Below are 12,335 nucleotides of genomic sequence, written 5' to 3' on the forward strand. Positions count from 1 at the left end.
GGTCACGAGGCCACCTCCCCAAGAGCAGGGGCTCTGTCTGCTACGTGGCACGTAGTGTGGCTTGAACAAATAGCAGAATTACTGAAAAACCTAAAACCTGTTTATTTTTCTTCTGTCAAGGGCTTACTGTATCCTTCCCCTGTGTGCTGTTGGGCTGTAGCCTCTTTCTTGTTGGTTTGTAGGAGCCCTGCACACACGCTGGACATTTCATTCCCCGCTCCTCACAGTCTGTCTGTCATGTAAAGGAGTCACGTTTCTCAGTCTTTTCCTTTACGTATTTCTGCAGATGGTATTAGGTCTGTTCCCTCCACGCCGAATTTTATGCCACTTTAATGTTCTCTTTGCACCCCTACTGTTATAACCACTATAGCTTTTGCCTGATGGGACAAGCCTGGGTGATGCTTTGGAGGCAGTTATTTTTCTTATTACCAATGTCATGAAAGTAATATTACCTCCACTTTCTATGAGAGAATTGAACATGGATTATTACTCTTGTTTTTTCGGATTGAATCACAGAGGCGTTAAATGGCTTTCTCACAGTCACATGCTGGTACATTATAGAGTCAGGTGTCAGCCTGGGGCTCTCCGATTCTGAGGCCTCCCCCTCTGAGCTGGGTGAGGACAAGGTCTGGTGGGGATGAGCTTGGCGTTTGCAGGCCACTTTGACCTCATCCAAAAGGTTAAGTGGACCAGGCCCAATTCTAGGCACTGGGGTTAGGTGGGTAAAGATGACACTTCAGAGAGTGACAGGTACTGTAAAGAAACCAAAACAGAGATGCAGTGGCGCACGACTGGCGGTGACTTGAGTGAGACTTGAAGGAGGACTTCCGAGCAATCCAGGCGGTCTCAGTACAGCTGGAGGAGGTGAGGGTGAGGTGTAGCCCTGGTAAGAATTTGACTGAATGCAGAGGGAAGCCATGGAGGTGGGGAAATAACGGGATAACTTTGACGAGTTGCAGAGGAATCAAGTGGAAGCAGGGAGAACACATGGGAATCTGTCGTGAGAGTCCAGGCAAGAGGTGATGGTGGCCAGACCTAGGGCGGTCACAGCGGAGTGGAGAGAAGTGGAGTATCGAGCATGTGTCTACAGGTAGAGCCGAAAGGGCACATGGATGGTTTAGGTGTGGAATGTAAGGGAAAGGGAGACACCAGGGGGATGTGTTCGGTCCTGGTTTGAGCAGTGGGGTAGGGAATTGCACCAGTTACAAAAGTGAAGACCAGGGAAGGAACAGAAGTTGGACGGGGACATCAGAATTCCCATTTTGGCCACATTCAAGATAGGGCTGCCTGTCAAACATCCAAGGGGAAATGCCAAAATGTCCACGGGGTCCATTGACTCTGGAGCTTGAGGGCAGTCGGGGCTGAAGCGTAAATATGGGAATCCTTGGCATTTAGACGTATGCGATGCCGTGGGTCCGGATGAGACCCCAGCTAGGCGCTGTAGACAGAGACAAGGAGAGAACCGAGGCCTTGGGACCCTCCACAGTTTAGTGGCCAGGCAGCAGCGCCGGGAGGCGCGTCAGAAGGGGATGGAGCTGCTGCCGGGGGGGCAGGGCGACCGCTGGCTTTGACAGCGTGGAGGTAGCCAGAGGGGCTCGAGGCCAAGGAGGGCTTTAAGCTGAGAGATACCGGGACATGGTGACATTTGAAGGGACGGTGCAGGAGGGGGCAGGACAGGGCAGAGCCACGTCCTTGAGAAAGTCCCGAGGGAACTGCCCCTGGGCCCCATGGAGGGGTTGGCCTCAAGTAGGAGCAGGGATACGTGACCCTGTGTCACGGGGAGGAGAGGAGAGGAGCCCCCCCGGCTGCTTTCTGGGTGACCTGCCAGGCAGAGCGTCCAGGATGGAGATGGTCTGAGAAGAGGGAAGGAATACAATAGTTACTTCAGTGAGGTGGGGGGGGCCAGGTGGGGAACTGGGGCAGGATCGTTGGGGCCTGTAGGGTTAGCCGTGAACCGAAAACGCGGCCAGCCAGCCGGCCCCACCTTGGGCTTTTTCCTCCCTGGTCTGCTGCTCGGCTTAACCAGGGTAGGGTTTGGCCAGGCTTCATGCTCGGGGAGAGCACCACGAGGGGGTGGGCAGTGATTACCATGGAGATGTGATGAGGGCTGACCTGTGAGAAGGGGATTGAGAAGGGGTCAGTGGCAGGATTCAGAGAGGGGGTGTAGATGAGGGTCTGGCAGAGGAGGTACTAGAGGGGGCGAGAGAATGACCCAGCCCCTTTTCGGAAGAGCCTTTTACGTACTGGTCCCCAACCTAGGACATGATGCACAGACCTTCTGAAATGTCAGCTGAGTCAGATCAGGAGCCCTGGAAGCCCCACTCTGGGTAACAAGGAGCTGTAACTGAAGAGGCTCCCGGCCAGGCACCCGGTGCGGCCCCGTTAGCATTGCGCCATTTGTAACGATCAGAATCTCATCTATGATCGTTTGTAGCCATGAAGTAATGAAAGCTGATGTGTCTGGGCGCAGTACAGGTAGGCAGTACAGTGCTGGTATGGACTTGTGCGATCTTCCTGGCAAAAAGGGACAAACGTATCTTTACATTTATTTATTTATTTATTTATTTATTTATTTATCTATTTATTATTTATTTATTTATTTATTTATTATTTATTTTTATTTATTTTTTATTTATTTATTTATTTTTATTTAGTTAGTTAGTTAGTTAGTTAGTTAGTTAGTTAGTTATTGGCTGTGTTGGGTCTTCGTTTCTGTGCGAGGGCTTTCTCCAGTTGCGGCAAGTGGGGGCCACTCTTCATCACGGTGCGCGGGCCTCTCACTATCGTGGCCTCTCTTGTTACGGGGCACAGGCTCCAGACGCGCAGGCTCAGTAATTGTGGCTCATGGGCCCAGTTGTTCCGCGGCATGTGGGATCTTCCCAGACCAGGGCTCGAACCCGTGTCCCCTGCATTGGCAGGCAGATTCTCAACCACTGCGCCACCAGGGAAGCCCTTTACTTTTTTTAATAGCATGGTTTATCCCAGAGATACACATGCCGCCATCCACCTGTCACTTTCTGTACCTTCCCCGCCAAGCTCGGCACTCCCTGTAGTCCAGTTTCCAAGCACAGATGAAACCTGTTCTCACTTCCCCCGTCTGATGGGTCATGGAGCCCTAGGGATGCTCTCTCTTCAGCACCTTTGGATCACCATCCCCACCCCTGCTGCACTGCCACTGCCCCGTTTCGGGTCTGTCCTCAGGATCTTTCTCCCAGGGGGGCTACACCAGCCCCACAACGAGGCTCCCTGTCTCTGGGGCTCACCTCTGTCCTATGGCTCCCGGCCCCGTCGGGAGATCTTTAGAAGCTGTACCTTCACATGCAGCCCCTCCCGCCACGATCCTCTGTCCACGATTCAGGCCCTGCCAGCTCCTCCAGCCACTAGAGCCCTCGTTGACAGAGAGCACCCCCCGTGTTGTCTTGTTTAATCCTATAGCCCCATTTGTCAGATGGCAATCATAGATTGAGACTTTGCCTAGAACCAGGCTAAGAAACTTCTTACATAGATGATGATAGAGGAGATGCAGTGATGCTGGGGGGAGGAGCATGAAAAGGCTCGCTCAAGGTGAGTCAGTTCACAAATTGCAGCATCTTCCCAGAGCCCTGTAGGCCTTTTTTTTTTTTTTTTTTTTTTTTTTATTTATTTATGGCTGTGTTGGGTCTTCGTTTCTCTGCGAGGGCTTTCTCCAGTTGTGGCAAGCGGGGGCCACTCTTCATCGCGGTGCACGGGCCTCTCACTATCGCGGCCTCTCTTGTTGCGGAGCACAGGCTCCAGACGCGCAGGCTCAGTAATTGTGGCTCATGGGCCCAGTTGTTCCGCGGCATGTGGGATCTTCCCAGACCAGGGCTCGAACCCGTGTCCCTGCATTGGCAGGCAGATTCTCAACCACTGCACCACCAGGGAAGCCCAGGCCTTCTTTTTTTTCCTGCCAATACTGCCCTGTCATCTGCCACTCAGCCCAGAGGCTGAGAAGATGGGCCTGGGTGTGTGTCCTGCTGTATCACATAGGACACATGTGACATCGCACAAGTCCCTGCAGCTCAGGAAGCCATGCTAGACAGTAGCTTCTTGAGTTTTCACGTGTTAAACAGAGTCCCTACCTCCCAGGGTTGGTGGGAGAGAGAGCTACATAAAATAACGGTGGTGAGCCCTGCACCTGCCACACAGCAAGCCCGCAGTGAACAGACCTGTTATAATGACACATCGTCACTGTCACCACTGTTTTCCAGGCCACATCACCAACATCTGTGTCATTCCATGAACAGAATGCCTTGATTTAAAAGACCATCAGATTTCAAAGCAGGTTTATTTAGGAAGTAACCATTTTCATATTGAAAGATCCACCATAAGAAATGCACATAGAAAATGACCTGAAAAATCTACACTCCTGCACTAACAGTGGTCGTCCACGGAGGGCAGGATTACAGGCTATTTCTGTCCCCTTCTTCACACCTGCACGTATGGGTTCCATTTCCTCCCCTACAGTGAGCCGGTGTCACTACTCTTTACGTTTGTTAATGATGCGAGGGCTCTCTACATCCTCCCGCTTCTCTTTTTACCGTCATTTAACTTGTGCGTATTCAACTACCAGTCCAGAGCTTGGAGTAGAAAAATTTAAAGCTAAACTATTAAAAATCTGTCAGCAGAGAGCAGCAGTTACGTCAGAGCACTATTGAAAGCACGTGCGAAAGATCTTGAGAATATAATACGGGATTTACTGAAATGGGGTTTGTGTTCACCTGGTGACAGATGCGCCCTCCGCAGTTCCAATTGTTTCCAAAGGTCAGACGGTCTGTGCTGAAGGCACAGCCTCTCAGACGCGTACCATCGGCCCCAGCTTGACTGTGTGGTCTCCTGGGTCATCTAGTTGTGGGCTCTGGGGCCAGACTGCATGTTCAAGACCAGCCTCTGCTTCTTGCTTGCTCAGGGGACCCCGGACAAGTGGCTTCTGCGCTTTGATGTCCCCAGCTGGGAAACACGCCTCCTTCACAAGGCTGGCGTGCAAATTACATGAGAATCGGTGTAAGTTTTAGCCCAAGACCTGACAAGCAGTGGTCCTCTTTAATCCATCCAAAAGTGTTAAATCACCAAGTGCTTTTTGGGGTCGGGAACTGTGAGGACCAAAGAAGAACCAGGCCAAGCCCTGCCTTCAGGGAACCCTTGGTACTGCCAGGGCCATTTCTGGGTCACATCCAGATGGTGACACTCTTTAGACCCAGGTCAAACCGAGGGACAGGAAACAGAGAGGAAGTGCCACGGAGGCCTCCTTCCTCAAATCCACAGGGTACAGCTCACAGAGAGAAATCCTCATGGATGTTAGTGGAGTGACGGAGTGCATGGGTAGAGGTGGGTCCCCATCGTGTGGTCCTGAGCCTGAAGGTGTGCCTACGAGCCAAGTCAAAGGCCGACTAGCCTGGCGCACCTTGACTGATGGGGTGCAAGGCCTCCTCTCCCCTCCCACAGACCGGAGGGCACGAGACACAGGGTGTGCACATCCCAGAGGCAGTTCTCCCAACTCCTGCAAGCACGGGCTCCGTCAGGGAGCCGGGTACAGGAGGACAGCGGCCACACCTTCTACAGAAGGCCGCTCAGTCCCAGCTGTGTTCCAGGGTCCAGCCCAGCAGCAGGCGTGGCCCCTGCAAAGCCACCCTCCCAGCTGCAGAAGGCAGCTCCCAGCAAATGGAATATTGACCGGCCCTTGAAAGCCACTTTATAAGTGAAATGAACAGCAAATCTCTCCCCATGGTCATTTTCACTGAGGAGGGGTTGAGACCGGCGGATCAACTTCACCTGTGTGCCGGGGACGGAGAGGCCATGGCAGTGTGCCCCAGAGGCTTATTAAAAGGAACTGTCCCCTCTGGGGCTCCTGGCAGGGGCCACCTCCACAGACATGGACTCCCTTGGCACCTTGATGGTGGCCAGCAGTGGGGAGAGAGTGTTGCTGAATGTGTCTGAGGAACGGAAGACCTGACAGGAGGAGGGGGCTCCAAACATCCCTGCCAAATGCCCATCTCTCTCCCATCTCTATAGATTTTTAGGGCACCTGTTCCAGAAAGCCTAGTATGGTCTCTTCAGAGAAGGTTCCTTCCTCTGCCTTCCAGCCTCCTGCCCTCAGGTCAGACAGATGGAAGACTTGAGTTGTGCTGGGGAAAGGAACAGGAGGTTTTGAGGTATATTTCTGTAGTTTTTAAAATCTTTGTAAAAGCCTCTATCCACTTCCCTTCATATATTGATGCCTTAGCCATCAAAGTTCTTAAGATTTTGCTGACCAGACTTTGCCTGTGCCTCTTTCATTTCAGTGATCTAGGGGCCTTGAAAGAGCCAACTCTATTCCTATTTGTAACAGACTCAATAAATATGTGTTGGATGATACATGAGCAGTAGAAAGGACCAATATTATGCCCATTTCACAGATCAGAAAACTGAGTCTTGGGAAGGTTATAGATCTTCCTCAAAGGTCCTAAGGTGTCTAACTGAAGGCACACAGGTTTTCTGACTTTGAATATGGAGCTTCTATTACTCCACACTTCCTTTGGAAGTCTATTTTTATGGTGGAAGTGGGGCCTTTCTTGCTCTCCACACTTCCCTTTTCTTGTCTGCAAAACTGGGGTAGACATACCTCCCACATTAAAACAGAATCGGGTGGATCAGGAACGTAATTTTACCTTGCTCAGTGGTTCTGCTCCTGCCCAGATCCAGAGCCACCAGCCTGCTTTATTATAAAAACACAGGCCGGAGGAAAGAAGAGCTTCTCGGTGGCCTGATTTCTGTCGATGGGGCTGGGTAAGAAATGGCAGTATTCTTTAAATCTCACTAGTGCACAAGGCCAACAAAGGCGTGAGCAATGAGAATTTCAGCCTGAGGACACAGAAATGTGATGGCATGCAAGGTGGCGGCTGCAGTGAGCTTTGGTGTAAAAAAAATCAATGGTCCTTATTTAAAGCTGTCCTTGCAACTGTGAGACCTTCCTGCTTCCCTGGAGCTGCATGTGCACAGCCCTGGGCTCTGCTGATGGACCTCAGTCCTGGGATGCATGTGGCCTTGGCCCTGGCTCTCTCCTAGAGGGAAGAGACCCGGGGAGAATCCCAGGTCTCTTTCCCATTCAGAGCAGGCCCCACCCTTTTCTCCATCCACCCCGGACCCCTGTCACCTCCCAGTTTATACTTACCAACAATCCCATGCCTTCTGATACTACTGTTAAACCATGTGAAATTGCCAATACTAGACTTATTTTTTGTTGTTGTTTTTGTGGCAAGAGCATTTAACCTGAAACCTTCCCCCTTCACAAATTTTAAGTGTACAATACAGGACTGTTGACTGTAGGTACAGTGTTGTACAGCAGGTCTCTAGAGCTTATTCCTCTTTTTTTTAAATTTAAGTTTTATATTGGAGTATATAGTTGATTTACAATGTTGTGTTAGTTTCAGGTGTACAGCAAAGTGATTCAGTTATACATATACATTTAGCCATTTTTTTTCAGATTCTTTTCCCTTATTACAAAATATTGAGGATAGTTCCCTGTGCTATACAGTAGGTCCTTGTTGATTATTTTATATATATTGGGTTGGCCAAAAAGTACGTTGGGTTTTTTAGTTAAAAATAAGACAATTTTCATTTTCACCAAGAACTTTATTAAGCAACGTATTCACCCTTTTGTTCTACTACTATCTGCCGTTTTTCAGGCAACTTCATAATTCTGTCTTCCCAAAACTTTTTATCTTTTTGAAAAAAGAACTGTTCCAGGTGCCTTTTACAGTCTTCCAGGAAATTGAAATTTTTTCCATTAAGAGAATTTTGTAAAGATGGAAATAGATGGAAATTCGACGGTGCAATGTCTGGTGAATACGGCGGATGAATCAGAACTTCCCAGCCAAGCTGTAACAGTTTGTGCCTGGTCATCAAAGAAATATGCGGTCTTGCGTTATCCTGATGGAAGATTATGCGTTTTCTGTTGACTAATTCTGGATGCTTTTCGTTGAGTGCTGCTTTCAGTTGGTCTAATTGGGAGCAGTACTTGTTGGAATTAGTCGTTTGGTTTTCTGGAAGGAGCTCATAACAGAGGACTCCCTTCTAATCCTACCATATACATAGCATCACCTTCTTTGGATGAAGACCGGCCTTTGCTGTGGTTGGTGGTGGTTCATTTCGCTTGCCCCACGATCTCTTCCGTTCCACATTATTTCACAGTATCCACTTTTCATAGCCCGTCACAATTTGTTTTAAAAATGGAACGTCTTCTTTACGTTTCAGTAGAGAATTGCTTGTGGAAATACGGTCAAGAAGGTTTTTTTTCACTGAACTTACGTGGAACCCAAACATCAAAGCGAATTAACATAACCAAGCTGGTGCAAGTGATTTTCAACGCTTGATTTGGATATTTTGAGTATGTTCGCTGTCTCTTGCGTGGTATAACGTTGACTGTTCTCAGTTAGTGTCTCGATTTGATCTCTGTCAACTTCAACTGGTCTACCCAACCCTGGAGCATCGTCCAGCGAGAAATCTCCAGCACTAAACTTCGCAACCCACTTTTGACATGTTTGATCAGTCACGGCACCTTCTCCATACACTGCACAAATCTTTTTTTGCATTTCAGTTGCGTTTTAACCTTTCTTGAGATAATAAAGCATAATATGCTGAAAATGGTGTTTTCTTCCACCTTCAATATTAAAATGGCTACACAAAAATTCACCAATTTTGATAAGTCTTAATTTTTAAGTGCACGCTGATATGACAGCTGTCACATACAATCTAACAAAATTGTTTTGAATGAAGTTAAAGACAACTAAGTGCTACTAGAGCCATCTTACGGAAAAAACCAAAGGAACCTTTTGGCCAACCCAATAGTAGTGTGTGTCTGCTAATCCCAACCTCCTAATTTACCCCTCCCCCCAACATTTCCCCTTTGGTAACCAAAGTTTGTTTTCCAAGTCTGTGAGTCTGTTTCTGTTGAAAATAAGTTCATTTGTATCATTTTTTTTAGATTCCACATATAAGTGGTATCATATGATATTTGTCTTTCTCTGTCTTACTTCACTTAGTATGATAATCTCTAGGTCCATCCATGTTGCTGCAAATGGCATTATTTCGTTCTTTTTTATGGCTAATATTCCATTGTATATACCACATTTTCTTTAAACATTCCTCTGTCGATGGACATTTAGGTTGCTTCCATGTCTTGGCTATAGTAAATATTACATGCTGCAGTGAACACTGGAGTGCATGTATCTTTTTGAATTACGGTTTTCTCTGGATATATGCCCAGGAGTGGGATTGCTAGATCATATGGTAGTTCTATTTTTAGTTTATTAAGGAACATCCATACTGTCCTCCATTGTGGTTGTACCAGTTTACATTCCCACCAACAGTGTAGGAGGGTCTCCAGCATTTATCGTTTGTAGGCTTTTTGGTGATGGCCATTCTGACCAGTGTGAGGTGATACCTCATTGTAGTTTTGAATTGCATTTCTCTAATAATTAGCGTTGTTGAGCATCTTTTCATGTGCTTTTTGACCATCTGTATATCTTCTTTGGAGAAATGTCTGTTTAGGTCTTCTGCCCATTTTTTGATTGGGTTTTTGTTTTTTGACAGAGCTGTATGAGCTAGCTGTTTGTAAATTTTGGAGATTAATCCTTTGTTGGTTGCTTCATTTGCAGATATTTTCTCCCATTCTGTGGGTTGTCCTTTCGTTTTGTTTATGGTTTCCTTTGCTGTGCAAAAGCTTTTAAGTTTAATTAGGTCCCAGTTGTTTGTTTTTATTTTGATTATTCTAGGAGGTGGATCCCAAAAGATATTGCTGCGATTTATGTCAAAGACTGTTCTGCCTATGTTTTCCTCTAGGAGTTTTATAGTATCCAGTCTTACATTTAGGTCCCTAATCCATTTTGAGTTTAGAACTTATTCATCTTATTCAACTGCAACATTATGCCTGTCAGTTAGTAACTCCCTACTTGCCCCTCCCCCTGCCTCTACCAACCACCATTCCAGGCTTTGGTTCTCCAAGTTTGACTATTTCAGATGCCTCATGTAAGTGGAATCATACAGTAGCTGTCCTTGTGACTGGCTTATTTCACCTAGCATAGTGTCCTCAGCATTCATCCGTGTTTTCACATATGTCAGAATTTCCTCTTTTTTTTAAAGGCTTGAATATTCCATTGTATGGATGGACCACATTTTTTATCCATTCACAGAGATTAGGTTATTGGCACATCTTCCCTGTTGTGAATAGTGCTGCGGTGAACATGGGGGTGCAGAGAGATTTCTTCCAGATCCTGATTTCTATTCTTTTGGATAAATATTTATTCTACCCTAGAAGCCTTGGCTCAAAGCCAACAAGACACTTGCCTAAGGAAACGCAGCTTGTTAGTGGCTCCACGTGGGGTGAACTCTCCTGCCGTTGCCACAGCGCTGTGAGGGCCGGGTGATCATCATCCCCGTGTGGCAGGCAGCCCAGGACACGAGGCTCGAGGGCAGCGAGCAGAGCCCGTTGGCGGGGGACCCGAGGGTGTCCTGGCTCCGAGGCCCCGCCCTCACCCGCTGCGCTACTCCCCACACAGGTGCCTTTGGTGAAACTAAATGAAATGCCAGAGTCCTGGCCCCGCTGTCTCGTAACTGTCCCCTCGCACCAGCCAGGCTCCCGCCTCTTCTGGGCCCTCCCAGGAGCCAGCTCTGGGGACCACGGGCTCTGGTCACTGTGGGCAGAGGTCCTCCTGGCCTCGCACATCATGCCCAGTGATGACAGCAGCCACGGGCACAGGGGCAGCTGGCTGGACCCCTGACCCCGGACAGTGTGAGGGGAGGAGGTTGGGGAGGCCCGTGGTTTACAATGACCTTTACACCTGAGCCCACCTGCACACTCGTAATCATCAGCCCTTCACAGGGGGGCAAAGATTCCTTCCAGCATCTTCTGCCCATACCTCTAAGTGGCATTCAGGGATAAAGAGGCTTATGGTAATGTGAGTGTTTGGGAAGAAGAGAGGGTCGTGGCGGCTTTGGGCCCGTGGCCAGTGCCATTCCGAAGGAGGTACCCAGAGGATTTGGAGCAGCTCCAGCTTTGTTCAAGGTCAGATGCTTCTCTTCCCTCCATGCACAGAAGATAAGCACACCCTGGCTCCCATGGGAGAAGGTGGTAATTAGAAGGATTTTTCATTTTATTATCTTACTGAGATGTCGTCCCAAATGGGAAATGAGGGACATCTCACTGAGCACAGTGTCTGGGTCCCTGAAAAGGCGTGAAAAATCAGCTCGTGTAAACCGAACCACTCCTGAGATGCAGGAAGCAAGTGGCCATTTCAGGGACCCCTGCGGGGACCATTTCTCTTTGGATATGATCCATTCCTTTGCTTATCTGGACTGGTCCTGGAGACAGCTGCTGGTGATTCTGGATCTGCCACTTACTAGCTGGTGGCTGTGTCCTCCCTGAGCCTCGGGGCTCAGCTCTAGCTGGGCTCTGTCTTCCCTTGCAGAGTCCTCTAGGACTCGCGTCCGGAAAGCCCTTGGCACGGAGTCTGATGCCACAGAGACAGTCAGGATGTGCGAACAACCTTTAATCTTTGTTTTTAAAAAGCATTTTGTATCAGTGAGATATTTATTATCAACGTTTTCTCTTATTTCTCTTTTATATTTTCTGTCAGCTGTGATCTCACCATTTAGAGGCAGTTATTATTCCATTACCAAGTCGTGTTGATTCTACTTTCTATTCAAATTTCAGTCTGTGGTAGACAGAATGACACCCCCCCCACTAATTCTGTACCCTAACCCCTGGAACCTATAAATGTTGTCCCCTTACATGGCAAAGGGGACTCAGTAGATTTAAGGATTGGGGCAGAGGGGAGATGTCCAGGTGGGTCCAATGTGATCACAAGGGTCTTTATAAGGAGGAGGCAGGAGGGTCAGAGGGAAAGAGAGTTGAAGATGCTGCAGTGTTGGCTTTGAAGATGGAGGCGGGGGCCACGAGCTGAGGCAAGCAGGCGGCCTGCAGGGGCTGGGAAGGGCCAGGAAGGATTCTCCCTTGGAGCTTCCGAGAGGTACACCTTGAACGTAGCCTCATAAGGCCCATTTGGGACTTCTGGCTTCCGGAACTGTAAGACAGCACAGCGTGTTGTTTTAAGCCACCAAGTGTGTGGTAATGTGTTACAGCAGCCGTGGGAAATAAGACAGAGTTCACCACCTCTGCATTCACAGCCCCAGCCCAGGCTTCTGCGCGTGCCTGGAGCAGTGGCCTTGGCATCGGGCACTTCCCAGTGCAACCAGATCACGGAGCCCCCGCCGCCGAGAGCCCTCCGGCAGATGCCCTTCACCCTCCAGCTGCTCCCTCCCTGCCTCCCCCAGTGCTCCGG

At 48.8% G+C, this 12,335-nt stretch overlaps 1 protein-coding gene across 16 annotated transcripts in view; it reads left to right on the top strand.

The window, feature by feature from the left end:
* Positions 1-12,335, top strand: part of SNX29 (sorting nexin 29) — a 557,079-nt gene that overhangs the window by 539,411 nt on the left and 5,333 nt on the right. The window lies entirely within an intron of this gene.

This window comes from Balaenoptera borealis (assembly GCF_965194805.1).
Source record: "Balaenoptera borealis genome assembly, chromosome: 16".
NCBI lineage: Eukaryota > Metazoa > Chordata > Mammalia > Artiodactyla > Balaenopteridae > Balaenoptera > Balaenoptera borealis.